Below are 25,638 nucleotides of genomic sequence, written 5' to 3'. Positions count from 1 at the left end.
TGTGTGCACTGCCACAACTGAGTGACATTGTCTGAAATATTGGGACTGCTTGGACAAAATTAAGTTTTTCCTCCCAGCAGCCTCCAGGACGTGGGAAGCACTGACAGCATCAGCTCCTGACAACATTTGTGTCCGTGCTGCTAAACCAGAAAGGAATCCAACAGCAAACATAAGCAGTAGGTACTGGTATTTAGACTGATAGTGCCTCATTAAGCCATTCCCACTGGCTGTAAAACTACTCTGGGATAAACTTTGGCAGTCATGGCTCAGTGTGAGGAAGTGTTAAAAACTACTGCAGAATGAAAGCCCAGGAAGGGAAAGGCTAATTTATTCTTTCTGTGAAAGCACACACTGCAATTGGGTGTTTTGGAAGCATTCTAATTTTCACAGGTATTATGCAGGTCAGTGCAGCCTAAAGACATAAATGACCATATGTCTCTGCTTTCCAACAGGAGAAGAACAAGGGTGTTAAATACAACATCTCGCTTACTTTGCTGAATTTAACATCAGTAAAAACTTCATGTTTTTGAAGAGCTGCATAGGCAAGTAACCTCAGAATGATTTTCTCTTTCCCAGTGGAAGTCTCACTTAGGTATGTGGAAGGGATAGTACTTTTTTTCACTGACCACACAGAATTTCTTCCGTTATCTTTTTCTCAAAGTAAAATAGGCTGTGCCAAACTCACAGGACTTCACACATATGGCTGGTAAAGAAATATCATCCCTTTCTGACAGTCAACTCAGGGGATAGCAGGCCAAACAGCTTTGCATCCTGAAGAAGCATAATCTATGTGAAGAATGGAAGAGATTTGTGGTTTAGGCACTTGGTTAAGATGCAAGAGGATTGAATTTAATTCCTGACCATTGGCATTGCCTGTGCCTTGCAGCAATTCCTTTACTCTTAGTGTGCTCCAGCTCTCTGACTGTAGGCAGCTGCCCTGATACCTCCAAGTCACAGGGGTTCTGAGGAGACAAATTCATTGTGTTTGAGTGCCAGAGAAAAATAGAGGTATGAACAACTTCTGCAGCTTCTACTTGTTTTTGTTCTTACTAGTTTACACCCAAGTGGAGTGAGCATTATTTACAGTAGGAGATTGGTAGGCAGTAGATTGAAAAAATATGTTTTTTCATCTCTGAAGTACACATCAGAAATTGTTTAAGCAGCTGGATCCTAAGTTAGCTGCAAATTTGGCCAAATGCAGATTTTTGGATGAAAATTCCTGAAGGTTAGAGTGTTTGCCTCTAGGGTTATATATCTGGCAGATGTCACACTTAATCTATTTTGTCAAACACACAGCCTTAATCAGGGGGTGTTATATGAGGGCTAAGCACAACCAGATCACAAAGGAATGTACTGTCTCCAGAATGCTAATGAAAGATTAGCTCTTCAGTTCAGCCTCTGAATTTTGAGAAATCTTTTGTTTTGTTTTTAGGTTAAACTAAGGGCAGAATAAGTAGTAAAGCATGCAAATGAGGTACTGTCATGAGAAAATAATAATTTGTTTCACTGCAATAAGAAATCTCATTTACATAAAATGAGAAATAATTAAATTGAAGCTGAACTGTGTGCCCTATCAATTTAATTGAATCTGAGCTACATGTCTATGGTTGATTTACTGAGGCTGGTTCCTGGAAAGCATTTGTTATTAGTAATTTTTGCAGCGAAAAGATGAATCAACATTTCCCAACTGAGCAAGAAAAATAACTCCTGAAATAAACTGCTGCTGAGCACCACAGATCGATACAAACAACAGTGATGTGACTGTAGAGCTGCGGAGAGTTTAGTCAACAGGGAATTTAAAAGGCTGGTGAAGAGTATTGAGAAATATTCGTGGATAGCTACAGCTATCCACTCTGACTCTTTTTGCAGCTCAGTCCATATGACTTCACCACACAACTATCTTCCTTCCTAACCACATGAATGAACAACATTAAGCCCATTAAGAGCCATTTGTCTTTCAGGATTGGAGTGTCCCCATCAAGAGTGTCCATCCAGCCAATTTCTCTTCAGAAAGTGTTCCAGACTTGTCTGGCACTAAAGGTTGAGTTTCTCTTCTTGTTTGCTTTTAATTTCAATATTCCCTCATTGGATGGCCTCCTTTTTTTTCCTGTTAAATTATAAAAGGTGTTGTCTAGAAAAAAACCCAAAACATTAACAACTTGACTTTCAAGCTTTTCTTAGAGAAGTCTAGTAGAGTGAAAACACTGCTTTCACACTGTAAGGCACATCCCTAGAGTTTTGTGCTATTTTACAGGTCCTTCTGAAATCCTTCCAGTTAAGTGCAGCTAGCTCAACTACAGAGCATTTCCAACTGTGACTTGATCTTGCCTCTTTTTATATATGTCTTTTTCAAAGTGCCTGAGATTTAGGGGAAGTTTTGCAATACGTCCACCCACATGGTAACAAGGTCCCTGGCCCTCCCCTGCTGCTTGTGAATAGACTTTTTTTCAGTTATTGAGCTGAGGAGCTCTGCTGATCTTTTTAATATCTCCATTTCCAAGCAGCTACACCTTTCCCTGTCTCCGCTTGACACAAGAATTCTTCATTCATTAGTCACAACATTTCATCAACAAATCCTGATGAAAAATACTCAGACTATGAGTTGTGCATGATCTAGCCCTACTAACAACATCTGATGTACATCGGTCATCTGGGTCACATGGTGTTGTTTCAAAGCTATGCTGAAACTCGAAGTTTGGGACTCACCAGATTGACTGGCTTAGGAGTGACTGCAGAAGGTTTATCATAAAAAGGATGAAATCAGTGATCTCATGCTGTATTTCAGCAAGCCTCACCAGCTGCAAACACACTGTTTGTTCCAATCTTGTGCCGTGCTCCTTCCAACGCATCTTTGGAAATATGTGCCTCAACCTCCTGCTTGCAGACCTCTGCTTCAGGTGTGGCCTCCTCTTCTGGCAGGTCAGGGCAAGAGCCAAGACTGAAAGAGCAGAAAGTGTAACCTGCACTACTCAGCATCTGCCTGAGGAATTAGGGGAATAACAGATTTATTGGTTTGTGTTTGCTCCTGCACTACCAACTTCTTGGCACAGCTCAAAGGTGTGTTTGGTACTCAGACAACAGAATAGAAAAATTGGGGGTGTACAATAAATGCTATAGTCCTCAAAAGACAATGCAAAGAAGTATATCTGATGTGCCTGAAACACTCAAAATTTAGTATCCCATTAAAACTGCAGAGGATGCATGGCCAGAGAAACGGAGTGTATCCCCAAACAGTACGAAACCAAAATATCTTGACTGTAAGAGCATTATTTCCGAAAGTTCAGTGTTATTTAAAATCAGTTAAAATCACGATCTATGAGCACAAATGTAAGTCTCACAACCACCAACAGGCATCTTCATCCTGCTGAATAAATCTAGACAAACCTTCAGGAGGCTTGTGAATGACTTCATACGAATGGCCAATCTAGCTCCACACAAAGATCAATGTCAGACACAGACTAGTACTTGTGAACCCTTGGCTTCTAGTCTTAGGTTTAATTCATCATTTAGAAAACATCACTACTAAGGAAATAAACAACAAGTTCATATGCAACCAGAGGCATTTTTTGTGGCAAGAGCTTGGATGAAATTTTTCATTCCACGAATTTGGAACTAGTTTAGCAATTATGCATGAATTTGATTTCATTTTACTGAATTATTTGCTAGAAAATATCTTTACATGTTTCCCGTGAAACGTGTGTCTTTTATATTTCCTTAGTGAAACATTCAGAATTTTCAATCTGAAATAGATTTTATTCTAATGTTCACTTTCTTTTTAGTTAAAACAAGAAGAAAATACTTTTTAAAAGAACATGTAAAGGCCATGACATTTTCAAAATGCACTGTATGAGGATTCTCCAATCTTCGCCCTCCTAACACTACCAAGAAACATTTTCAATCCAAAATTTACAGGAGAAAAGAGTGGATAGCTCAGTCCAGTTCCAGTTGCTCCTTCTAGAGTTATCAACTCTGTTACTAGCAAACTTTCTGGCAAAGGAGAGCTCAAAGTATATGAAAACTATCTTGTGAGAAGTCATAGGGAACAACAAAATAAAAATAGTGGGGTTAGTGCAGAAGTCCAGTTACCTACCATTTGTCCTTTGTCGTATAGCTCTCTTTGGAGGAAGTTAAAAAAAAAAAAGGTGTATATCCCATAATCCTTAGTAAACAGAATCATGGAATCACAGAATATGCGAAGTTGGAAGGGACCCACAATGATCGTCGAGTTCATCTCTTGGCCCTGCACAGAACCATCCCCAAGAACCGCACCATGTGCCTGAGAGCATTGCCCAAATAATTCTTGAACTCTGTCAGGCTTGGTGTTGTGACCACTGCCTTGAGCAGCCTGTTCCAGTGCCCAACCACCCTCTGGGTATAGACACAATATAGGCCATGGCTTCAAAGAATATGCATTTTAGGTACTGACTGGCCAACTGTCTTCTGCAAACGAAATATGGCAAAGTGTCCAAGAGATATTTTTTCTTCCTCAGATTCCATTTTTCATGTAAGTTAATTTATTTAGGGAAAAACATTTGTGACAGCCATCTTTTTTACTAAATGTATTTGATAATGAGCATTGACCCATAAGAGAAAGTAAAAAGGCAAGGAGGAGAACTGGTAGGCAGCACTCTCCCTTAAGCCTCATTTCCTATATCAATGTATTATTTTTAAAGCTCGTAAAAGAGTAAGGACAAGTAAATTTGAAGTTGAAACAAGTAAAAGAGAAAACAGAAAAAAATAAGGTTGTAAGAGACATGGAAGACTGTGACTTTCCCTCTTTTCTACTAGAAGAGTTCCTCTGGAAAATGTTAGTTTATTGGTGATAACTTTATGCAGAGGAAGATACTTTTTCTGGGTTTTGAAAGGGAAGACGGCTAGAAGATGACGTTGCCAAAAACTGATGTGTACTACAGATGAAAGTATACCTGCAGTTTCTCTACCTGATCCAATTCCAAGCTGACCACAGCCTTGGGAGAAGGAAAACTTACTTTGGTTATCCCCCGACTTGCGGTTCTCCCTCTCCTGAAACTCACCTTTCAAACAGAGAACCTATTTGTTCTTCGCAAACATGTTTCCTATGAGAAATGTGGCATTTCCTGTTTCTTTTGCACATTATTCTAAAGGCTTTTTGTGTAAGATGACTCTGCCTTATACACCTCAGCCAGTCTTTCCCAAGGATCAAATGCAGTGCATCCACAAGGCAACTCTGCCTTTAGCTGGAAATGTCCTTGGTAGCCACACCAAGGCCTGAACCCAAAGAGACCTTCTCCAGGCTAAGACGAGTTCACACTCATGCCTCAGAATTCTTAGGATTCTTTAGGAAACAACACCCTTCACCTTTGACATGTCTTTCAGGCAACATCTAAAAGATATGCCTCTTGTTGGCTCTCTCTGCTGCAAGAGAAAGGAGGTACAAGAAAAGGGATTGATAGTTTAGAAGGAAAACATTTTATCACTAAGAAAGTGATACATCTTGGTGTCTGAGTATATGTAACGACTCACTGGGTCTTTAAAAACCCTCAGTGTTAAGATGCTCCTCATCTTAATAGTATTTTTTTTTGCTTAGCTTTTTATACACAATTATGAAGACCCATTCTGAAGATCAAAGATCATCTCATCAGGGAAGAACTCCCCTCCACCTGTACACGTGTGTTATCAGCAGTGCATTGACAGAGAATTGATTCTCTCATTTAATTGCACCTCCATGCAGACCCCAAGGAAATGCTTTAAGAGTATCAATGTAGCTAAGCAGAAGTCTTCTTTCCTACCAGCTTTTTGAAGCTGTCCAAAGAAGGTGGCACCATTTTCTTCTCTACTGACAGCAGCAAAGATGTCATTTTAACCTTAAAGGTAAGTTTTGGGTGACATATTAGCCACTTAAACTCCAGAGAAGAAAATGCCTTGGCCTGTAGGTATTGCCCATCCTCCTCCTGATAGGTACTAATTGGTTGATGAGAAATCAGCTTTTCAGGGCTCAGCATTACCTTCTTCCAACTTTTTCTAGATAACTACCAGCTTCAACCAGATAAGAAGATCTGCCAGACAGGCCATTTGGGTTACTATGATGTTCCATAGAACATTTCTGAGTAACAAACAGGGACCTTCACTGAGGCATTTGGTCTTGGCCAGATCTTGTCCAAGCACTACTTTTATCTTCATACCTACATCAGTTTTGGGAGAGGGGCATGGAGAGGAGCATAGGCAGGGAGAAGAGGTTTGGTGGGTTCACAGAGCAATTCCAGTTATAGAACCATCCTATACCTCATGCTTCTCATGACAGTGGTGCCACAGACCCTACAAAGCTCCTTGTTCAGGTCCCCACCAAGACTGGCTCTTGCTCATGGCACAGTCTGTCATCTCACAAAAGCTCTGTTATTGTTATCAAGGTATTTTTATCTTTCTAGGTCAAAGGCATGTTGGAGGTTCACTGACAGCAGATGACGATGGAGCACCAGCCACCAGGTACCCAGGTGGGAGGTGCAATGCCAGCAGTTCTGGGAACAGGCACCTCACCGGGGGCTGAAGCTTGCTCAAAACCCATCCCCTTGGCACAAACCACTTTCATCTTTTCTTGCCGTTATAATACCTGGAAAAAGGGTTGTAGAGGGTCACCTTCATGTATGGAACAGCAACAGGTAGCTGAAACAAAAACAGAGCTTTTTGCTATTTCGATCCAAACAGTGAATGCTTTGGGCATTTTGGCATCGTGACTTTTTCAAGCAGTAATTTGAATTACTTGGTTAGGCAATGTGTTATTCCTGCCATGTGCTTCTCAAGGAGAAAATTGTAATTAAGCCCAAAGAAATGTTTTAAAGGAATTTATTCCTCTGGGAACCTTATTTAGAATAGAGGCTACTGGAAAATATTTGTTTTAAATGGGGAAATAACAAAATAAATTTGAGCACGTGCCCCTCCAAAGCAAATATTGTTTCTATAGGAGATGGAAACCACCATCTTCAAAATATTAGCCTCTGTTTTCTGAACAGTGCTTTTTTTAGCATAATCATGGCTACAGATAGGCAGGGAATGTTTCTTCTCTAACTTGGAGGTAACCCTCTGCTTATTCCCACTCCTTAGCTGTATAACCTTCATATGGACACAGAAGGATCAACCTGTCAACCTACACTCCTGAATGTGCTGGGGGAAGAGAGCTGTATTCACACCAAGGTCTGCTTTGCAGTGAGGTCACAGTTTTGTAGAAAAGGCAAAACACCCCGCATGTTGACAGAGTTCTACCTGTCATCTCTCCTGGTTCACCTAGTTTGTTCAGCCCAACTCCAGCCAAAAAATATAAATGAGTAAGTTAATGCAGCAAAGACTGGGCAAGATACATCACCCATCCATTCAGCCATGTATCATTTGCACATTGTTAACGGTGAGTGAATGGAACACTCTGTTCTCCTTCTGCCACTTGATTAAGCCGAATAAACACTATATATTGCCTTGATGGAAAGAAAATACAACCTGCTTTTGAAATCAACCCTATGAGATATAAATGACTGTTCAGCTAAAAACACCGATCATGTTGCACTCATCTGAATAAAAACATGGCTCACTTTGCCACTGCTTGCACACCTACCAACCACTTCCTCAAGCCCTGCCATCCTGCTGGCAGGACCCAGGTGTCAGGAATCCTCCCAGTAGCACACTGATGACACCTCTCCATATGAGCAGGGGAACCTGATTAACCTCAGAGTCTTCGCAGTTCTAGGATCTTTTGGAAGACATGGGTCTGACATACCTTCCACTTGCTGAATAAAACTTCTACGAGTTATCCCGTTTGAACTCCCCTTTCCGGTGCAATTGCTCCGCTGCAGGGACAAGCAGCAGCTTAGTGAGCATTGCTGCTGCCAGAAGGAAACCTATCATCATCTCTGTTCTTGTTTTGCATCTAAATGGTGTGTATGGCAGATCAAGAGCAGATCAGAATTCACCCCATGCAAGTACTCTCTCCGGGAGTACCGATATAAATCAAGATTAATTCAAATGGACTCAACGAATTCACATGCTGAAGCTAAAGTGAGCAGGCAAAGGGGCATAAGCTGCCATGCCTGGGCACATCCAGCAGGCTGGAATTACCACCTTGAATGTAGTCTGAGCTTCATCCAGTGCATTCATGCCTGCTATGGAAACGCAGGCCAGAACCTTAAAACAGTGGTGGCAGGTCTTCCTTTCTTCACTCACACCATTTCACTTGCCAGGGGTGTAAGACACCATTCTCCTTGCAAACACCTGTGAATTCAAAGCTCTTCCTGTACACTCCGGAGCAGTCTGCACAGGTAAAGAGACCAGAGAGTAGAATAATGATTACAGGTTTGTACAGAGAAACAAGGCAGTGGATAGCTATTATATCTTCCTCTCAACCATCCTTTCGTTCATTCAGAAAGGCTGAGCTACAGTCTGTCACTACAACTTGCTTCATGTATTCAGCCTTACCAAGGTGTTAGGACTAGCAACTTTATTCTTACTTTTACCTCACTGGATTTTGGTGAAAAACTTAAAAGGGAAGCAAATTAAAAAAACAATCCCAAAGATGGAAATATGTGTACAGTGCGTAGGGCTCAAGCAAAGAATAAAGAGAAATTTTAGTGAAATCTAGTCGTTCATCTAGTTACACACCAGATTATTCTGCTAGAGATATTTTCAAAAATAAATTGGTGTGAAAGCAAGATTAGGCTCTGGAAGATCACAGTTGTGCAGAGACTTCCAGTGTGGATCTGGCACCTACAATAGAAAGTGAATGGGACTTCAGTACCTGCAGGCTTTTTTGACCTCTCTGGACCTCAAGTTCCCTCATAAAATAGAAATGTCAGAGCTTATTTATGTTTTCAAAAGGCTGTAGGAAAAGTGCCCTTGCTTGGTCTGACAGTTTATTTAAATCAGTATGCTCTTTTCAACAGCAAAATTATCATCTTTCACAGCTAGAGCTGTGAGAACTAATTAATAGCCTTGCTTTCAAATGTGTGAAGAACTGTGCACATGTCAGTACAAGATTAGTTTAATATATTGCCAAAAGCACTTGGTGCTTATGTCTGAAATGATCAATTGTTTATAGAACAGCCCAAAGGAGGCCCTAGTCTGTGGAAGAAGCAAGGCAGGTAGTCAGGAGCCCCCACTCCCAGTGCCTGGCTAAGATTTTGTACTCCCCTATGTGCCTCCACATCCACAACAAAAGCCCTGCCAGTGCTTCAGTAAAGCTGTAATAGGAAATAGTGAGGATGGTAACAGCAGGGAAGAAGAAGGAACAGTGGTCACTCCTGAGGAACTGACCCTGCAGCCAGGCTGGGGACAGGACACGCACATGTGGCTGGCTGGTGGATGTTGGGCAGCCAGGAACTGAGAGTGCTCCCACCACAGCCTCCAGTCAGAACAGGGGCAGTGCTGAAGGTAATATGTTCACATTTGAAATGCAATGTCACTTCAAAATTCCTTCACAAGAAGGTCAAAATAAATTATAGCTCTGGGGAAATCCCTGCTTTTTAATTTACAAGGATGCCTAAAGGAACAGAGGAAACAGAGGCAAATAGTAAAGCATTTATACCCAATTAAACACAATATTCTAACATTTCCTTTTTGCTTGTTTTTTCTAAGGGCATGGCTGTAGATAAGATTTGTGGCTCTGAACATCACTTTATGTCTTTTACTCTCTTCAAAAAACTGCCATCTTTCTACTGTAGGCTTTCTACTGCAGCATAGCTAAGAGTTTCTCCAGAACGTATCCAGACATGTATTGCTTTTCTTCCCAAGCCAAGGCTGTTTCCCCAATTCTTTTCCCACTCTAAAAGCTTGCCACTTTTGCAAGATACTTCAGCAAAAAGTAGCAACACTCTGTTTGCACAAAAACTGTTTACCTTAATTCCATATATAGGAGCACTGTCTCAGTTGGGGAAAGCAAAAAAAAACCCCCATCCTAACTACCCCTCCTCTCTCCCTCCCCACCCACCCCCAAAAAAGGAAGGTGTCAGGATGAAAGTCATTTGAATGTAAAGAATCACTGCAAAGGGAGAGAGGAAAGCCTTTTCCCCTGCCCAGGTCAGGCCAAGAACTGGTGGTCTTAAACTGCAGGGAGGGAGAAAAAGACCTCTAAAGCTAAGCCCAGTGCAGCATTACGAGTAAGGCAGCAGGAGGCTGCATCAGAATTCAGGAGCAGGTAAAACCATTGTTTTCCATAGATGGTCTTAAAAAGCCATTTCCAGGTTGTGGCAGGATGTGACACTTCAGAGTCCCTTCCACCTCCTTTCTTACAATTTCTGTAACAGCTGCACAGGCTGAGGATCAGGCCTAGAAAGCTAAAATAACATTGCACTAACTTCTCTAGATATACTTTGTAAAACCTCAGCCTAAGGCTTCACTTCAGGCTTTGTTGTCCCTGTTACAGGTTCTCCCCCCCATGCCAAAGCCAAATTCTCACTCCAGCCTGAGGGCAGGTCCCACTTCTCTTTTATGTAAGCCAGAGAACAAGCCAGCTGCACCAGTGAGCCAGCAAAACCCACTTAACACTTCCCATTGCAGTATGCACCTGCTAGCAGTTTCATGCCAGAACTGATAGCCTGCTATGACATTTTCCTAAACTAGAGGTTTTCTGCAGTAAAAATACTCCAGTGATAGCTCAGCATCACTTCCCTGAAGATCAAAGTATCAGCTTCAACACTACTATACCATTTGATATTTTGAAACTGTTTAAAGCAACCTCCTGAAAGCTGAGTACCAGAAAAATGTAGGGGTGACTGCTCCTTTTGACTGCAAAACCCCGTAGCAGAGGCACTCCCAGGTGTGTTTGTAGCTTGCTCTCTCTATAACGCCAATCATGGACCAGTTTTTGAACACAAAAAGGAGATGCAAATGTTGCAGCTCTCCAAGAGCCTGAAGGAGAATTCTTCATCTCAACTTCCTCTCCCAGTCCTTGCTCCTCTTCCCCCTTAATTAAAAATAAACAAATAGAGAAAAGTCTGAAATAGTGACTCAGTGCTAAACTGTGCAGTTTGTTCACTGTTCCTTCTTCTTGCTAAGAGAAGATGAGTGCTTATTGATGGTGAGCCTCAGGAAAACTCAGTTGTTAATTGACTGATGCAGAAACCTGGTATGTTCACACCACTGTTGCATAAAGAGGTGCTTCACCTCACTTCATTATATCTGAATTCTGCAGAAAGAAAAGTTACCTGTAGTTTAACGAACTGAAAGTTTGTGCTCGCACAGAAGCAACCATGTAGCCCAGTGTTTCAACAATTGCTGAAGAGGAAACAAGATGTCCTGGATTTGGCCAGTGCTTTTCAACCTATGGGATGCTGCCTTCCAGCCCGTGGGGCCCTTCTCTTTTTTCGTGCTGGCCACAGAAAAGTCATACAATATATATTACTTCCTTTTTTTGCTAGCTAAACACACAGCTGAGCAAGCTCAGGAAAACTCAGAATTCTTGTTCTATATCTTTGTTACAAAATGACAAATAAGCATTTGGTGCAGTCTTTTATACTTCTCCAGTATAGTCTATGCTGATAGAGACCTTCAGTCTTTACTTGACAGCAGCATTATGAGATGAGTTTAAAGACCCATCTAGGGAAATGTTGACCATGCTGTATATGAAAACCACCACTGCTCACAGCTGAATCACCGAGCAAGCAACACTCCATTTTTTAAAGATTGACTGTATTAGTGGTTAAAAGGACTATGAATGAATTTGATGTCTCACAACTGAAGACAGAAAAAAACCTCCACCGGCAGGATCTTCCCCAATATCATTGTTCTAAGCAGATTAGTGAAAAATGTCACAAAATTTTCTCCTCAGTTCATCTGTTACTTACACTTCCTTGTATTATTTTTTCTGTTAACCCCAGCACTGTATTGCTGCCAAGTCAGCCAAGTAATGCACTGGAACACACTTTAAGCTTCGGAGGACTGCAAAGGGTGTTTTAGAAAAGACAACTTGTTTTGCAGCATCTTGGCTGTTCCGTGGAGGAACCTTGTCCATCCAGGTGGCTCAACAATAAATTCAGTGGCAAGAGCCCAGGCAGTCATTTGTCCATTTTTGCACCCTAAAATAGAAGAACTGGTTGAGGCTTGGGATATGCACAGAAACAGCAAATTTCTGCTAATGAAAGAAAAGGATAATAATGCTGAATGCCTTGCCTTCTCTTACTCATGAGTGACTACTCATACAGTAACGAAGAGAGCACTCTAAAATAATTGCTTCAAGAGCCATGGGAGCATATAGCATAATCAGGATTCTGCTTTTGATAGATCATCCATGAGGAAAACAGACTGGGTATTCTTTAAAAGGACATTGTTATGGAGCCAACTGTTGGTCTGTTATATTTATCTGGGATGCAATGAAAACAAAACACTCACATCTTACATAAATAATTTATGCAGACAGATAGACAGACATCTACACACATATACACAACAAGGCTGTATCCTTTAACATACAGAAAGAACTTCAGAGCCGGGTAGGATTTATCATTTGGAGAATGAATATTCCCAAGTTCATCACTTTTGTAAGGATAAGAACAGTGGCTGCAGACTCATTGAGCCTCTCTAGAGGGACCCAGATGTTCTTCCTCGACTGACTGAGATGTGGGGAGATTGGAAGAAAACATCTGATAGATTATGATCTCCAGCCAGCACATGATCATTCTTTGCTACGTTGCAATTATTTACTTTGAGCAAACACATGGCAGAGAGGTACAAAAAGAGTTAATCTAAGGGCTGCTGTGTCCTAAAAAAAGCAACTCAATGTCTATACTTCCTCAACCTTTAGTAACTGTAGGGCTGTTGATCACAGTGTGTTTTAAGACCTAGTGATTACAAAAAATAAGACCTATTTGTCTACTTGTCAAGTAACACTATTTGATCTAGAAATCCTTAAGAGATGAATTAAGGAATTAATCCATTAATTAGAAACAAAAGAAACCTCCATTCATATACATCTCTCTATACCACAGGGATATTACAAGAATGGTCTTAATAGCACATTTAGGTCCAAAAAGGTAGCTCATATTTTCTGCTAAATTTCATGATTTCAAATAATGCAGGATTTCCTGTTTAAATAGATACTTTAGCCCCTTCTTGCTGAGGGAAATGCTGCAACTCTTGCTCTAGGTAACAAATGATAAAAGCAGGTAGGAAATTGTTTGTTTAGTTTCTCAGTGACTGACAGTCTCACTGGAGGTGTGAGAGGGAATGGAAGAACCCTCACACTACCTACAGACAATGTCTCAATGCAGTGCAAAGTAAAATGGGCAATGAAAAATGGGAAAAAAACCAATTTCTTATTGTTGAAATAATAGACAAAATAATAATTACCCATTGTAATATGTCTACTCATTACAGTGGTAGGTCTGTGTCTTACGTATCAGTTCAGTAAGTACAACAGAAAAGTGCAAAGTACAGAACATTGTCAAGTCTATTTTTCAAGTATTCATTATGTAAAGATCATTGAGAAGCACGGGGGGGGTTACTGGAGGACATTTTGAAGGGTGAACTTGCATCTCTCATATCTTCTACTGTAAGGTAAAATTACATATCAAATACTAGCAGGGTCTACTCAGTTCTCAGTCTGCTTCAGCTTTTATTTTCACTCTTTTAACTGACAGGTTTGTGTTAACCAAGACCAGGTCCTTCAAACTCTCGGGCTATGTCAGGCACACTCACGCTATCTTTCCTGTGTGCATTTGTCGTATCAGGACCTTTGGCTGCAAGCTCTGCAGTGAGGGCAGACCCCCGTGCTGGCACAGACACAGCACTTGCTGACGCAGGATCTCGTCACTTCTACTCAGCCTGTACTCTGCCAGCACTGCCAGCAAACCCAAGAGGATTGCCTTCAATTGACTGAAGGCAGCAGGATTTAGCTGTAAAGAGAAGGCATAGGCTTTTGAGACAAATGGTTTGTCACACCTTCCACCAGGCAAACACATCTACAGCACTACACAAAGTAGGAACAGATCAATAGCAAATGAAGAACTCCCTCAAAACAGCAGAGAGTAAAAAATAAAGCAGTAAGTCTTGGGAAAACTCTACTTCCTTTATAGGGAATTAAAGGGGGGAAAAATATGAGTCATCTTCATAAAATGGATAACTGGTGTGCATTTCAAATGTAACCCCAATTTGACTTTCCATCCCACATCATGCCTTTGCAGAAAGATCTATCACACACAGGTGCCACTTCACCCCCAGTTGATCCCAAGTGTACAGGTGCCCTGAAATGTTGGACTTGCACAATGAGTGTTGCTGATGTTGCTATTTTACTCTTTTGGTCATCTGTGACCTATTTTTAAGCCTCTCCAATAGCCAGCACTTCCAGCACCTTCTACATGTACACTATTTTTAGAAAGCGCACTTTATACTTACACTTACATCTGTCATCAGGAGATCTACAGCCAACATCTTATTTATGTTACTGTACTTTCACACATTGTCAGACCTGCATTTCAGCTGAAGTTTGATGCTAACATTGGAGGTCATGTCTTTGGTAGCATTTGGACAGGCAGTCTTCTAATGCAGGCCCTGAACACTGATCCTACCCAGCTCCAAGTGCACTGACTAGGGAAGGAGTCACCACTACCCTGCCACCCTCACAGCACCAGGAGGAGAGGTGAAGGAAATGACCAAGTACTCTCTTTGAAACAATGAAATGTGATGGGAAGGGCTAGAGCAGTATAGTTTGAGAGAACTAGAACTCACCTTGGATAGCCTTTGAACAGCTAATGAAGAATGACCAGACATAAAGATTTTTCGTTGTAATTAAAAGTGTATTTTAAAAACCCAGAACTAAAAAAGCAAGCCTACGTGAAGGTTACACAAAATTTGTCAGCTTTAAGTAGAACATTGTCCTTTCCACAGAAAGCATAGTCCTTCACAGAAGTCTCCCAAGAGGCAAAGGGGGGCACTCATCGCAGATGAGTAAGAAACACAAATCTGACTTTCCTTCAAATAACATTGGTGCAATGTGGCCATCCATTGTTATTTGTGTAATTCAGAGAGGATCTGTGCTCCTCCCTTTATATTTTGCCTTGAGATTTGTATATAAGGCTAGACACAGGCCAACAGGTAATACAGAAAACCAAGAAGGGTCTTTCATTTGCTTCATCCCTGTAAGCAAGCAGCTGAGTGCTGATTTGAGACAGAGATGTGGCTCTAGGAATGAGTTCTGCCTCTGTGAGGGAAAATAAGGGGTGGCAAGAGCAGAAGTCTAGCCCAAACCCAGCATATCTGTCATAGCCATCACCTCCCTAGCCAGGAAAGGAAGCAGCAGCCCCAAATTCCTCCCACAGGGAGACGTCTCTCATCCTGCAGCCACCACAGTGACACTGCTGCCTTACACCATGCCGAGGCCAGCAAATAAAGGACAGTGCCACCTATGGCTGCTAGCCGATAAGACATACAGAGACCAGAGGTGGGTGAGTCTTTTGGGTGGGAAGGAGCTCTTCTGAGTCCTGGTTTGAATTCAGTCACTTGTGTCAGGCTATGCCAGCTGACTCACCTGTTTGGGATGGTCTGGCCATCAAAAAGCATTTACCTACATCCCATCCTTGTTAAGGACATTTTGTCTAACTTGGATATTAGGAAAAGGTTCTTCTCCCAGAGGGTGGTTGAGCACTGGAACAGGCTGCCCTGAGAAGCAGTCACAGCACCAAGCCTGACAGAGTTTGAGAAGCATTTGTACATCGCTCTCAGGTATGTGGTGTAATTCTTGGTGCTGTCCTGTGCAGGCCATGCTTTAGTGCTCAGGTCATTCTGTCTTGTTCTTTCCTGGACTCTTTCTAGGGCAGGACTCTTTGTTTACTCTCTGCCTCTCACTTGCTGACTCTTTACTTATGTTGGCTTTTTTTCCAGACTCAGTTCTGCCTCAATGCACTCAGATCCCTCACAAGCCCCTCCATTTTCTCTAAGTTCACTGTTCCTGTGTCATTGTCCTCCTTCCCCCCAGCATATCCCTGTCACAGTGCTTTCCTCACCAGGTCCTTGCCCCAGACTACCTCAACCATTCTTCTTAGAGGAAGTCTTTGACTTCCCTTGAATCTACACTTAGCCTATAACTTTGGTTTATGAAAAGAGAAAAGAAAAATGTTGATTTGGGGTGCTTTTTTTCGAGAATCTTTTCTTAGGTAATGTAGCAGGCACAGGCAACTGCAGCTGTCCCTCAGCCAGCACTGCATGAAGTAGCCTTCCCTTTATCCTCACAGGTTCACATGTGGGATACCCTGGCTTCCCTTCAAGTCACCACCAATAATAGGTGTAATGTGTTCCCTTTCCCAGGGCACTGCGCATGGCCGGTCGCGCTGGGCTCTACCCGCAACACGAGAGGCGGATCTGAGTTCAGCCGTCCCCCAGACCAGGACGTTCTCCTTTTAGCAGCACCAGCCAGCGCTCCCGCCGACTGCAACAGCTGCAGAACGAGCCTGTGGGAGCTGCACTGAGCTCTGACAGGCACAAAAACCATCACCCAGAGCAGCACCCTCTGCATCACATATCCCAACCAACACCATGTACGTGCTGGGTGAACGCTGAGCATTTGGGGAATCTACCTCCACACAAAACCTGAGCATTTTCTAACCTGTCTGTATAGTGCATGAAATATTGGCTTTACAATTTATCACTCAAAACCATCTCAGGGGCCATGAAGCAGCTGTGAAGGCATCTGGCTGGACTGAGCAAGCCCATACATGAGGTGTTTGTTCAGCTTCAAATCCACAATATGAAACGAGCAGTTGAGGATTAGAAGGAGCAGACAACTGCAGACAACAGAGAATTTCCCTGAAGTAGCCAGATCACAGCCCTTTCTCTGTCCCTTCGCCCAGTTTCCTTGTGCAGGCAGAAACAAAAGGCCTCACTTCTCCAAGCTCCAGTCTCACCTGTTTCTGGCTATGCAGAACACACAAGTAAGAACCTACATAAGCAAACAGTTCTTTCCCCAAGACTCATTTCGTTTGGAGGTTTGACTCCCAAAGCCCCCAGCGTACTTCCTGCAGGCCAGAGTGTCTTGAGAAAAAAATTGGGGGTTTTTTTGAGAAACTCCTACAAGCATCTACAAAGTATCTCAATTGCAGCACTCTCTTGCCAAGTTACCCAACAACCTGACAGCTTGTAGGTTGCCCTAGGTCCTCTGTTTGTGATACTGATTACCATTTTGTTATTCCCTTGTGGTCTCCTGCGTGTCTTGAACCATTTTGTCTTGGACTGTGAAGTTTCTTAGTGGTGAGGTTTCATCCCCACAGCACCTACTGTGCTCTGGGGGAAGTAGACAGTGATATTACATCTCCTCCCCAGGTTTTGCATGGAAAAACTCCAAGGGAACATCGCAGTTGTTCACTATTGCAAAACTGACACCTCTCCATCAATATGTTTCATCTTTTGTAGTTGTTCCAGCTGAGAGCTCACTGACACAGAGGAGCAGGCAATAAACCACTGTCTAAATGTCAGATGATGTAGCAAAGAGCTGGGTCCCAGGAGGGAGTGTTACACAAAGCAGCTCCCACCTTACCTGCACTTTATTATCAGAGCAGTCTGCTGACACTGCACCTGCTGCTTCTAAAATGTGGTAGAGGAAATCTTATAATATACCCAGCTATTACATTACAACCCACGTGGCACGTAGCAAAGAATTGCACAAAGCCCCCAGCGACAGATTGCTAGGTTATAAATAGGTGCAGGACCTACATAACTGGAGTGACTTGTAGCCGCAGAGCAGGGCTCCAAATTAATGACATTTATGAAGTTTCTGGCTGCAGCTGGCCTGCTGGCTGCGAATAACTGGCTCTGCAGAGTGGGTAGCAGCAGCTTCCCTCCAAATGATGGCAGAGAAAGAGAGACAGAAACAGGTACATCCAGTCAAGGCAGCTTGATGGAACATGTGCAAACCAAATTGAGGGCCTACAGGTAGGGGGAAAATATTTTATGCAGTACATTTCTCTTTCAGGGAATGTTACATTCACAGCACAGCCTGCATGCAATGCCAAAGCTTGTACTGTTTCTACACATAATGCCATACAATGAGATAGTCCCAAGAGCAACATGGATAGAAAATGAAGGAGTTGATCTATTTGCTCAATCCAATCCTCATCTCTTCTTCCTGCTCAAATGGCTCTGACTACTTCTCATAAGTAATTTAATTTTAAAAAGAGGAAAAAGCCAAAGTGATTTCTTCATAGCATTTTAGCAATGCTTACACCTGAGATCAGCTCAGTTGGTTAGGGCATGGTGCCAACAACACCAAGGTTTGGGTTCAATCCCTGTAGGGGCCATTCACTTCAGAGTTGGCTTTGGTGACCCTTGTGGGTCCCTATCAATGCAGAATATTCTATGATTCTCTGATAAATATGCATGACCAATGTTCAGGGAGCATATTCCCTGAATCACTGCTCTGAACCACAGCCCAGTATCCCTCTTCAAACACTCCTGGGAAAAGCACACTGGGCAACAGTTGTATCCACTGGATTCTTTTTTTTTTTTTTCTGCCAGAATTACAAAAACAGAAAGTTTTTCTAAATACCAGCACTGTCACATTTCAGAGTTTATAATCTGCTAAAATAGGGATTTTTGTATGACTGATGAGCTGTTCCCCAAATCTATGGGCTCCAACGCAGGACAGTGTGGCATGCCAACTAATTGGTAACTTTCCTTGGGCACAATCCTACCTTGAACAGTACATAGTAACTGAACTAGTTAAAAAAATAAACAAACAAACAAACAAAAAAAACCCCAACCAATACCACAACCTAAAACCCCACTAAACTAACTTAAACCAGCTTGTATTTGCTGTGAGACAAGAGCAAGCCAGCAGATGGCTATGACAGATTAGCCAAGAAGAGGCAATCTGCACTTTTCCAAACCTTATGTAATACAGCTTCATATTTTGGCCGAGGTTTTAACACCTTCCTAGCTCCAAGAGTTTGCAGCAGCATTTTGCCTTCATGGGATACATCCTTTGAAGCCAAGTCTCTGACTGAGGGAAGCAGACATTTATATAGACATAGTACTGGGAAGTCTCAGATGGGATTCAGTCACATTGTGCTGTGGCCATATATATTTATCTTCCTGGCTGCAGTCCATATCTCTATATTCTTATCCTGAAATACTGGTTGTCTAAATAGCATGTCAAGTATACTCTGGTTTCTAAGAAAGTCTTTCTTTGGCATTTAAATTTTACATGTTACGTAGGAACTATAGATAGCTGGATTGCTCGGAGATTTCCCATATGCCATGGATACCAGCACTGGAAAAGGCGGGTAAGAGTACTTGAGTCTCTCTAAGATTATAGGCCTAACTGATCCAGCAACAACCATTGCAGGACCTTTATACTCCCCAAATATTTGTATAGTATTTTATTTAATCACAGATATAACATCTTACACACGCAGACTCATTCTTTTTTTTTTTTTACCCCAAATTCTTGACTGCAAGTCCCTCCTTTGTCAGAAGTGACCTACAATGGACAGTGTCTTAAAAACAAATAAAACAAATTCTTGTTTTCCCAATAGTCAAATCCTAAGGAGGTTGAAACCAAAATTAGTCTCACATCTCCAGGCTAGCAGAGACATTGTGCTTATTTTCCTTTTCACAGCCTTCCCCCCCACACCTTTTCTGGTTTTTGGTTTTTTGGGGGGCTTGTTGGGGGGGAGAGGGTCTGTTTGTTGGGGTTTGGGAGGTTTTTCTGCCTTTTAGCTCTCTTTTGATGTAAAAGCCCTTCCTCTCTACAGCCCTCCTTGCTCATAGTTAATCCTTTTACCATCTCTTGATCCTCCCAGCACTAACCTATCCTATTGCTTTCTAATTCAAACTCAGGAACAAACATGTGATCCTCTCTCTTACTCTATCCTTTACTTTCCCTCCTGATAACCCCTGAAATGTCTTTCCTCTCAATGGCCCCACTGCTTTCAGCTTCCCAATCATGTCCCTAAGCCCCTGTCACACACAGAATCAGAAACACAGAATGGCCTGGTTTGAAGGGACTATTAAAGTTCATCTAGTTCTAACACCCCTGCCATGGGCAGGGACACCTTCCACTAGACCAGGTTGCTCCAAGCCCCATCCAACCTGGCCTTGAACATTTCCAGGGATGGGGCAGCTACAGCTTCTCTGGGCAATCTGTGCCACTACCTCACCACCCTAACAATAAAGAATTTGTTCCTAATATCTAATCCAAACCTACCCTCTTTCAGTTTAAAGCTATTACACCTTGTCCTATCACTATTAGCCCTTGTAAAAGGTCCCTCTCCAGCCTTCTTGTAGGCCCCTTTAGGTATTTGAAGGTTCTAGAAGGTCTACCCAGAGCTTTCTCTTCTCCTGCCTATCCCAACCCACCTGCCCTTGCTTACTGAAGGCCACAACAATTTTATTGAGTGTTTTGAGTTCCCTGCCAACTTTGGCATTGTCTAGCAGGCTATGCCAGAGGAGATGGAGCAAAGCTTGGCATTGCAGGCAACGAGGGTGCCTGGAGGAGCCATGCACTGTGCATGCTTGGCTGATCAGCCCAGGAGCTGGGCACACCAAGCCAAGTACCACTGGGCTTGTGAAGCTAACACACAACCAGTTTTCAGGAAAGCTTAAATGCCTGCTGGAGAGCTGACAGGCTAGAGCTTGTAGTGTTAATGGCAGGCCTAAAAATACTCCCCTCTGGGAATCCAGAGTGCATGGCATAATCATTAGGACTCCTCATTTCCAATAGTCATAAGGTGTTTTATCTATAAAAAACACCTGATCTCATGAAGGTTTTCAAAGAAATCTTCCAGCAGTTCCAGCTGTTATGGAAGTGCTTCAGATTAGGTTTCATGCAGAATGTAAGAATAGAAATACACAAACAAGCACAAACCCTTCCCCACGGAAATAGCACCTGCAGTGTCCTGTGATAAACGTTGTCCTTCAGCAGCCTGAGCTTCTCATTCAGTTATTGCACATACAACAAAAACTGGAACTGGGAATTGTGGAAATATAACACAAAGCAAATTTTGGAAAGGTTAGGATGGGGCAGATAGAGTTCTGCATCCCAGCTCTCCTTGCAGCCGGTAACATTTCCTGGAGGCAGCCAAGCACATCCTCCAGTGGATGGGCCTTTCCCTCCCTGTAGCTCACTGGAGAGCAGCTCTTGATAGCTCTCCAAGGAGCTGAAGATACTGAAACCATAGGGCATACATTTGGTTAGAAAAATGCCTTTCAGCCTGCCAAATCATTGTAAGGCATCAAGCAGCATTTTAGATACTGGGATTAGAAAACACAGCTCTGTTTCCAGTTCTGCTACTGATTTGCTGTCTAAAATTGGTGACTTGGTTTCCCCATTGGTGACATTTCTCTTCTCTCTTAAAAGCTCTCAAGTGCTGATAAAAGCATGTGATGAGAGCTAGTAGAGAGAAAGGGAGAGAAAGAGAGAGAAAAAAAAGAGAGAAAAGAGAGAATGAAGGAAGGAGAGAAAGAGAGAGAGAAAGAGAGAGAGAAAGAGAGAGAGAAAGAGAGAGAGAAAGAGAGAGAGAAAGAGAGAGAGAAAGAGAGAGAGAAAGAGAGAGAGAAAGAGAGAGAAGAAGAGAGAAAGAGAGAGAGAAAGAGAGAGAGAAAGAGAGAGAGAAAGAGAGAGAGAAAGAGAGAGAGAAAGAGAGAGAGAAAGAGAGAGAGAAAGAGAGAGAGAAAGAGAGAGAGAAAGAGAGAGAGAAAGAGAGAGAGAAAGAGAGAGAAAGAGAGAGAAAGAGAGAGAAAGAGAGAGAAAGAAGGAAAGAGAGAAAGAGAGAGAGAAAGTTTGATTTCTTTCATTACTATTTGCCCTGTTACTTTTAAGGCAACCTCATCTCACACATCTCGAAAAAGATACAAAGCAGTTGAAGGGAAATTGTTGTCTTAATCTTCAGCTAAAATATTTAATGGGGAAAAAGTCCAGCTCTTTTAGGAGTGATTGCTGCTAACATCTCAGTGAAATCTAAAGCAGATGGGTCTCAGTGAATAGTCCACCTCAAAAATACAAATTTATAATCATTTGGGCCTCAGGCAATGCTGGCTAGAAAATTTGTTGCAGGAACTGACAGAAAATGTCATGTTGCTCTGTGTAGGGAGGATAACTAAAAATAAAGTAATATCAAAGCTGAGACTACTGCGTCATGCTCTTTGGACATTGTTTTGATCTTTCAGTGCACTGGAAGTAAGGCTTATAAATTATAGATGTTATTGGGAAGGGCATGTAAATATCACAAGACAGAAACAGGTTATTAGAGAGAAAGCAAGGAACAAAAATTTGAGACAGCAGGGGAAACCAGCAAAATCTGTACTCGGCTACAACTGTGTATACAGAAAGTATAATTGCAAGTATAATTGGAAGAAGTAGCTTTTTCTGTCAAATACAGTGCTAATGTTGTCATTGACATCCCACCAACAAGTACAAATGCATGAGTCAATGTTCTGAAAAACATGCAGGACAGATTAATGTGTCATTATCTTCTACGGACCTCCAAATCATGCAAGTAATCAGAGGTGATGAGCTCTTGAAGCATCCCCAACACAGCCTTCTCATTCAGCATTACAACCATGATTTTAGCACCAGGTTCTTGATTTGGAGGTGTCAAACTGCCAGAACTAAAATATACACCCATATTTTTTAAATTATCAGCAAGAATTTCAACTATTTCCTGCCTCAAAGAGGTTGAATCTTGGCTAGATCTAGCAAATAACAAGGAAACACAAAATCAAAACAAAAACCAAGAGGTGGCACTTTGATACGTGCAAGTGCTTTGACTACTCATTTTGGACATCACAAATGGACAGTCCAAAATGCTGATCTAACTCTGTCTCCTACCATTTCACACAGCTAAAGATATTTGATAGTGAGATGAAAAAAAGACATGTAAAATTATGAGCTATCATTCTTTAGGAGCATTTTATTAAGTAACCTAGTAATGAAGATTCCACATTACAAAAAAAAAAATTCAATAATTTTAAACGGCCTTGGCTTGAAGAGAAGTGAGCAACTGTACACTTGAAACAACATCAAAAACCCAAGCTGTAACACGCAGCCAAGTGCAGGAGTTGTTAACTAATAATACAAATTTAAATCTAAAATAATAGATTTTAAAAAGAAACTAAATCAAGTACTAAATAAAGAGAATTGGAGTTTTCTGAAGATGCTAAGAAAGGAAAACAATAAAAAAACTGTGGAGCTGTCTGTAATAATGAAGAAAACACAGTAGTAGTTAACAGATATTTTCCTGCTACCGAAATAGGTAAAAGAACATCTGTTCATATCATGTGGTGATGAAATATGGTATCATATGGTGATGAAATACCTTGTGTTGTAAAAATAACAGGCAAAGGTTAATGAAAGCTAAAGCGGATTCAAGTTTTAAAATAGTTGTTCAAAGAGTTGTTTAGATCACTGAAGCTGAATCTTTAAACCTTTGAATGTTGGGGAAGCTCCAGAAGAGGACAAGAACACATATATTGTACCAGAAAGGCACAATTTTGACCAAGACATGGCTGGTGTGGGACTTCACAACAGAAGGGTTTTACTCTTCTGCAGTAGCTTGCCTTCTGGACCAAAGAATGACAACAATACCAATCCATGTGGCACTCACCAAGTGGCTCTCAACCTGGACAGCCATCAGATCTTCAGCAGCAGTAGTCAATAAGGGATCATTTCCAAACATAGGTGGGTTTTTGTAGGCTTCCGTACCAAGCAATCCTCACCCGGTTTTATTTCCTACTTTTCATCAGTTGCAGCACAAACAAAATCACTCTTCATCCAGGTTGACAAATGACAGAGAGATCTGAAGACCAGTAAGGAAGGAGGACAGGCAGTGATGCTTGTTGGCCTGAATTGCTGGTGAGCCTAGAACAGGAAAACAGCTTCTCTTCTAGGAGAGGCTCCTGAGCGGCTCTGTATCCCTGAGGGAGTAACCCAGGCCGTGCTCACCAGGGAACCAGCAACTATTAAAAAAGGCTTATGTTGACAGCACTTATCAATCCTCTGTGACTTACTGTGATCAGTATAATTAAAGCATGCAAACAGGGGAATATCAAGAAGCCAAACAACCTCTCATTTGGCTCTGTTGCAACTACTGCTGTGCTCCATTCTGGTACCCACATGCCTAGAAAGCAGCTGAGAAACTGTAACAAGTTCAGTGAATAATGAAAATAGTTAAAGAACAAAGAACGTACAGAACTCAGTCTGTTTCGTCTATAGAAAAGAATATTACAAATGTTTTCTTCACAGTTTAATCACCAATTTCTGGCACCAACTGCCATAACTAATGGCTCTTACATTCAGCAACCAAAAATCTAGCAGGAATCAATTGATGGAAGTTGAAGTAGGCAAATTCATCCTCAAAGCAAGACTGGAATGACTGAGCATTTTGATTACGTATCCCATACCTTGTGATGAATCTTCCCTCTCCCTCTCCAGGAATCTTAAATCAAGAAAAAAGAAAAAAAAAGTAATCACCTGAAAGCTATGCTCCAGATCAGCTCTGAAGTGGACTTCGTGTTACAGTTAATTCTGGGGAATTGTTATGACCTTTGCAACACCAGAGCTAATCACTTGCATTCCTATGTATTCTCCAAACTATTCTGCTTGTAACTCTGAACATCAAAAATGGAAATCAATATAGTTCTCCTCAATTTCGTACTTTTAATCCATTTTGAGGCTTCTGTGCTATCCCATTACCTCATATGGATATACATTTGTACACCTGTTATGCTGATTGCTGAAAGAGTAGTTTCTTGGAAGTAGCAGATATCAGCATTAAAAGTCAATATTTGGCTCAACTCCATTTCAACAACAATATCTGAAAAGACATGAAAAGAAAGAAATGAAAGAAAAAGGTGAATTCAGACACACCAAAAAATGGCCTTTCTACCCATCTTTGTTATGTTTTGAGAGCAAGTGGGGCAGATTTTTGAAAGAACAATGGACTACTCCATCTGAAGACAAGAGGCAGCTGTGTGTCTAGGGTTCTTCAGAAGTGACACTTCAGTTGGACCATGCCGTGAACATCAGCAGAGTTAGTCCCAGCACTCTCTGAGCTGCCCTGTCCTGTTTCCCCACACCACTGTGCCATGAAGCTGGGTGCTTGCAGCAGCACTGCCATCCATTTCCTCAGCTCTCCCAGGTTTTAACTGCCAAAAAGGTTGCTGGCCACATTTCCATTGCTCCCAGTAAGAGTGTAACAGAACACCTAAGCTGGTAGACCCATTTTGAGCTCTGAAACCCTCCCATTGTTCTTTGTGTTGGTGGATGGAGCATAAAGAGGGAGACATCCGACTTCGATTGTGGATTTTCCCAGGAAAGTAATTTTTAAGAACAAAGATCTTTTGGTGACTGAGAAGCACATGAACAACAAAGCATACACCTGTTTGCCATAGCTTAACTTACAATCCAGCAGATTGGGATGTCTGCTTTCCTCCAGAGGGAATCCAATCTGCCAAAGCTCAAACTGGCTTTATCATGACAATCTACCAAACTCAGGTCTGCTCCTTCAGTAAATCTCTTAGATTTGATACTTTAATTTCTTTGGTACCTGAAGGAGACCCTAAAGCTTACCCAAACCCAAAACACACTAAGTGCATGTCTGAGAGCTAAAGGCAAGCCCAGGGTTGCTGGGATTGATGCTCTGCCAACTCCTCAGCTCTGAGGAGCCAAACTCCTGGCTCTCCAGACAGCTGAACTCATCCTCT

Source organism: Pseudopipra pipra, chromosome 3 (assembly GCF_036250125.1).
Source record: "Pseudopipra pipra isolate bDixPip1 chromosome 3, bDixPip1.hap1, whole genome shotgun sequence".
Classification (NCBI taxonomy): domain Eukaryota; kingdom Metazoa; phylum Chordata; class Aves; order Passeriformes; family Pipridae; genus Pseudopipra; species Pseudopipra pipra.
The sequence above is the reverse complement of the archived record's forward strand: the minus strand, read 5'-3'. Positions refer to the sequence as shown.